Below are 6,139 nucleotides of genomic sequence, written 5' to 3' on the forward strand. Positions count from 1 at the left end.
CTCATACATGCACCATTACTTGTGTTACCAAGTTTTGACCAAACTTTTGAAATTGAGTATGATGTTTTGAGTGTGGGAATTGGGGCCGTCTTGATGCAAGAAGGGAAACCTATTGCATATTTCTGTGAAAAACTCAATGGGACAGTTTTGAATTACTCTACTTATGATAAAGGGTTGTACTCATTGGTTAGGGTTTTAGAAACTTGGCAACACTATTTGAGGCCAAGGAAATTTGTCATACACATTGTTCATGAATCGCTTAATCATATTAAGTCTCAACATAAATTGAATAAGTATCATGTTAGGTGGATTGCATTCATTAATACATTTCTTTATGTGATCAAGTATAAAGTTGAGAAAACTAATATAGTTGCTGATGCACTATTACGTAGACATTCCTTACTTACGTTACTTGATACTAAGTTGATAGGCTTTGAATTAGTAAAGGAATTGTACTCCAATTATCTAGATTTTTCTCACATTTATTCATCTTGTGGTTTGGTTGTACAAGATAAGTTCTACATCCTTGATGGTTTCTTATTTTACCTTAATAAGTTGTGTATTCCTAACTGTTCTATACGTTCTTTACTTGTTAGGCAAGCACAAGGAGGAGATTTGATGGAACATTTTGGCATATAAAAAATGTTAACAATCCTTCAAGAACATTTTCATTGGCTAAGGATGAAGAGAGATGTTGAACATGTGACAACTAAGTGCATCACATATCAGAAAGCTAAGTCCAAACTTCAACCTTATGGTCTTTATACTTATTTACCTATACCAAAGGCACATCGGATTAATATTTCTATGGACTTTGTGCTAGGGTTACCTAGGTCTAAGAGCGGTAATGATAGCATCTGCATTGTTGTTGATAGATTTTAAAAAATGGCACATTTTATTCCTTGTCACAAAACTGATGATACATCTCGTGTTGCTGATTTATTTTTCAAAGAGATCATTAGGCTGCATGGCATGCCTAAGACAATTGTCTCTGACAGGGATGTAATATTCTTAAGTTACTTTTGAAAAAATTTGGGAGAAAAATTAGAAACTAAATTACTTTTTTCTACTACTAGTCACCCACAAACTGATCATCAATAGGACATTGTCTACACTCTTACGTGCAATTATTAAAAAGAATATTAAAATATAGTAAGAGCGTTTACTATGCGTTGACTTTGCTTATAATCGTTCAGTGCATAGTGCTACTCAATGTTCACCTCTTGAAATTGTTTATGGTCTTAATCCTTTAACAGCATTGGATCTTTCACCTTCATCTTTGTCTGAGAGTGTTAATCTAGATGGTGCTAAAAAGGCAAATTTTGTTAAGAAATTGCATGAACGTGTCTGATTGAGTATTGAGCAAAGAACTGCACATTATACTAAGCAAGCTAACAAGGGTCGTCGAAGGATGATCTTCGATCCAGGTGATTAGGTATGGTTATACATGCAAAAGGAGAGATTTCCAACTCAAAGGAAGAATAAGTTACTACCTCGTGGAGATGGGCTGTTTCAAGTTGTTGAATGCATCAATGACAATGCGTACAAACTCAATCTTCCAGGTGAGTATAATGTTAGTGCTATATTCAATGTTTCTTATCTACATCCTTTTCTTACAGAGGTTGAACATGATTTGAGGGCAAATCCTTCTCAAGAGGAGGGGAATGGTGTGGAAAATCAAGAGCGGCCATCAATTTACATGGATAAGATTCCAGTTCCACTAGGTCCAATTACATGCACAAGGGCTAAGAGGCTTCTTGAGGAGTTGCAAGGACTAGTTCAAGTCGTCCAAGACCATGGAACTAACCAAACAAGTGTTGAAGGGCTTGACTTGTCCGAACAGAAACTTGTCAACTCGGTTTGAGTCAAGGAGGAGACAGATTGATCAAATTCAAGTCTTAATTGCTTCAAGTTGGAAACGGGGTTAGATGTGGGCATGCCTAACATGCCTGTAGTCTTCTGGTTGGCATGGTTCGATGTACTTACTTGGATGCTTGATTTAGTCCGATTGGAGTTAATTTCATTAGTGGTACTTGAGTCATTATTCTTATGATATTTTAAGTAGGTTTATCAAGTTTCAACCAGCTTGTTGATTGACTAAGGCCAAAGCTAATGTCCTAGTTTAGTAGGAATGGATCGTTGGTTAAAGTTTCCTAGTGTTATTAGGAAAACCTATTGTAAGGCTTTATAAAAGCCTAACTGTAAATGTTTGAACAAGAAGTCAAATCATACACAAAAATTGAGAGACTTTCTCTTGGCTTTCTTGAAAGCTTCTTAAGCATCTTAGAGTTTACTTTAAGTGTTCATTGACTTATCAATCAAAGATCACGTTTGATTGTAGTGTCTTCTACCTTTATACTAAAGTTCGTTAACCATATGATTAAAAAGTGAGGTCTTTCGCTGTTTCAGATTTTGATACCAAATTCTAGATATTGGGCTTATCATGTTCGGGTTGCGTCACAGGGTTGGCGTAGTTCATATCATCTATATTATTAGGATGTGAAGCAAGATTTTCTATTCTTGATTATGGTTATATGCTTATTTATTAAACTGAGCTCTACTTTACTGGTTGTCGTTGTCTTGTACTTAGGAGTCTTCACTTAAAAGTGTTGACTTTCACATCAAATAGTGATGATAGCTATGAGTATATGATTTTTTAGTAATGAAAGTTGAGTAATCGGACTAATTCATTTAGGAATATTCCAATGTTCACATTAAAAGGCTTGGAGACAAACACGAATTAAGTGTGGGTGAGTTTGATAGGATGTAAATTGTAGTATGCTTATATTTGCTTGTGGTTATTTATCCCCTAATTGTTTAAATTAAATGAAAAATGCCTCATTTTAGTATATATTGGGTCTCACAGGGAAAATTTGGAAAGCAAGGATTGGATGCGCAAGTGAACAAAGGTGTAGAAAATGTACTGATGCTCAGCATTAGACTTGGCTCCGAGGTGTATTCTATCTAGACATAATGATCAGTAGTCCACTGATGTCCAACGCTAGACATTACTTCGGACTTGTAGCTAAACTTCATCGGGACTTGGTCACATGCAAATTTTCTTCAACTTTAAGAAACCTATTACAATTGGGATTCACTTGTAATTTTTAGTAGTTATAAATGGGAGATATTTAGGACATTTTAGGGGTTAGAAAACAATGGTATAGCTTAGTTCCAACCACTTTTCATAGCTTTTCCTTGAGAAATCAAGATCAAATATGGATGAATCAAGAAGAGCACAAGTAGAAGATTAGAGCAAGCAATTGAAAAGTTTTCTTACTCTTATTCTTATTTTGTATTAACTCTTTGAATTTGTGTTAATTTTCCAAACATGTTGAACTAAACTACTTCTACGGTTAGGGTTTTCATGAAGGAATTTTGATTAATTTTTTCAGTTAAATTATTGACTACTACTATGACTTATATATTTTGCTCTTGATGACTTGTTTATGCCTGATCAACATGAACATGCCCTTTGGATTTGTATTAAACTGAAAAGTGAGATACAGCTATGCACTAGATAGATAAATGTACTTAGACTAATTAGGAAAGTAGATTAAGGTTTGTATCATACAATTATATGACCTAAATTCTTACAAGGTTTAATTGAACACTTGCAATATCGAGACAGATGTGAGATTTAGTTAAAGACACATTAGATGAATCGACAAATAATCTAAAATATAATTGTGTGATACATTTATCGCTTATTAAGAAGATAACAACGGAATTAATACAAATTCTGGTTTAATACCTAAAACCTTAGGTTTTTATCTATTATTTGCCCATCCTGTGAGAACCTGTAATTTTTCCCATTTTCTAGGTTTTATTATCTTTCATGGCTTGTTTTCTGCATTTTCGTGATTAGAAAAATTTCTAGATATTTTTAATGAGCGGATATAGTTTTTAGATGATTTTTCTAGTATCGAATAGGTTTTGAGAAATTAAGAGCATATACCGGACGTGGGACCCGCTAGTGCGGAAAGTTCGGAAAAATTCGACCAATTAGATTATGTTTCGGATACTGAGTTTAATTTATCGGGTGCTAAGAAATAATTAGAGGATACCTTATGGATTAGAGTGAGAGGGAACAAAAGGATATTGATGCATTAAATAGGGTGACAAGTGTCACCCTATGATTAAGTCTTGAGTTATGACAACTATTCATTTTTTTGACCATTTGACCCAATAACCAAATAAACCAAAAATCACCAAAAATTAGCTTCATTTCAAGCTCTTGAAGCCGGCTCTCTCTCAAGCAAAAAGAAGAAAAACTACTCCATTTTCTTACCTTCAATCTTGCTCAAATCTACCAAATCAACCACTTAAACTTGCAATTACTCCATAAAACCTCTTCACTTAGTGTTTGTAGGGTGTTTGGTGAAGTTGTTTGGGAAGCTAAGGTGACAAGTTGCTCTCCCTCTTGTTTTACTAAGGTGAATAGTGGATGAACCCCTCTCCTCCCTCTAATGATGTTTAATTCATGCTTGGTGATAGTATGAGATGCAAGTTTTGATTTTTGGTTGAATTGGTGAAGTTTTATAATTATTGGAGATTTTCTGTTTTCATATGAATATGATTATGTGGGCATGTATGATGATTGAAATTGGTATGTAATGAAGCTAGGAGGTGGGAAAAGTGGTTATTTGCAAGCAATTTCTGTTTTGGAAGAAAATTGAAAAACTAGGGTTTCAAAGTTATACATTCTGCCTGGTTTTGTAGCTCATGGTTAGAGGCCGAATTGGCTTTGGGTTAAAACATGAAAGTTGTAGGGAATGATATTTTAGGGGTCCCTACAAAATTTCAGGTCAATAGGAGTAGTGTAGCTTGAGAAAAATCGAAATTACCCTTGCTGTCCTGGTTTTACCCGAATTTGAGAATTGCGTCTGTAATTGGTTATTTTGGTTAGGAATGATTCAGATATGGTTGTTGAGGTCTTCTGATGAAATGTAGCCCTGTTTCTAAGCTTTCGGATGGCTTTGGAATTACTGGATTTGGACTTAGGTAGCTTGTTTTATGATGTTTACACCAGAATACGTTTTGTGAATCTGTTTTTCCGGTTCTGGTGTAGTATCTTGCATTTTTTACCTTGTTACATTCGAAACTGGACAGAGTTGCCTTCTGGAACATTGTAGCCCTATCTCTTAGCTTTGAAATGGTGAGTCTTGCACCTTCATCCGATAATTGTAGTGCCTTTGGTGCCATTACCGTAAAATAAGGTCAAAAACTGTTTTTCAGGGCTAAAGCTAATTCCATTTCCGAATTTTTCTGGTTTCCTCTAATGCTTGTATATGCTTATGGAACCCTATTGGGGTCGTATTTGGCATTGGTTTATGACTCGTTATCGAGTCTCATTGTACTTTTTTTTGCATGTTTTAGGGCGTGACGGTGGTTCACAACGTTCTTTTGACGGAAGTGCATGAAACACCATTTGCAAGCTTGGTGAGTGTACTACTCACTTGTGTGATACTATATGGCTTTGATACTTGAACTTGATGCGTTGAATGTTAAATGATTGAAGTGAGAGCGTACTTTATCACTCTCACTTATTACTTATCATGTTATTGGAACGTTACATGAAATGTTACATGAAATGAAAGTACTTGACTTGGTGTCGTTTGGACGAATATCCAACGACCATGATTGTTACCATTGAGCTCAACCCCATTGGTAGTTGATTGAATCGAGCCGGCAAGGGCTTGGTCGTGCCAATTAATGAACCTTGGGGACTGTTATGGAATCTTATAGTATGAGAGACTCTCGATTCCGGTATACTCGAGTAATATCACAGTGCAAGTGTTTGGAGTTCGGGCCCGGTAGGGGAATGTTAGGTAGAAGGGATGGAAGTAAAGTGAAGTCTACGGTTGGTTACTTTTAAACATTGACAGAGAGTCAATGAGATCCGATCAAGAATGCAAACGAGGAAAAGGGCTCTTGAGAGCTGCCCGTATCCTTTTATCATCATTATTGATGTGTGTCTTTATTTATTTTTTGATGAATTGGACTAAAAAGCTTGATGCATGTATGAACTTGGTTGCTTGAGTAGTATTACCTCACTGGGCAATTAGCTCACTCTATTCCTTTTGTTTTCCTTACAGGAAAATAAATACTTTTGGACTGCAATTGATATTTGGTTGCC

The sequence above is a fragment of the Coffea arabica genome, chromosome 4c (assembly GCF_036785885.1).
Source record: "Coffea arabica cultivar ET-39 chromosome 4c, Coffea Arabica ET-39 HiFi, whole genome shotgun sequence".
In the NCBI taxonomy this organism is placed as follows: Eukaryota; Viridiplantae; Streptophyta; class Magnoliopsida; order Gentianales; family Rubiaceae; genus Coffea; species Coffea arabica.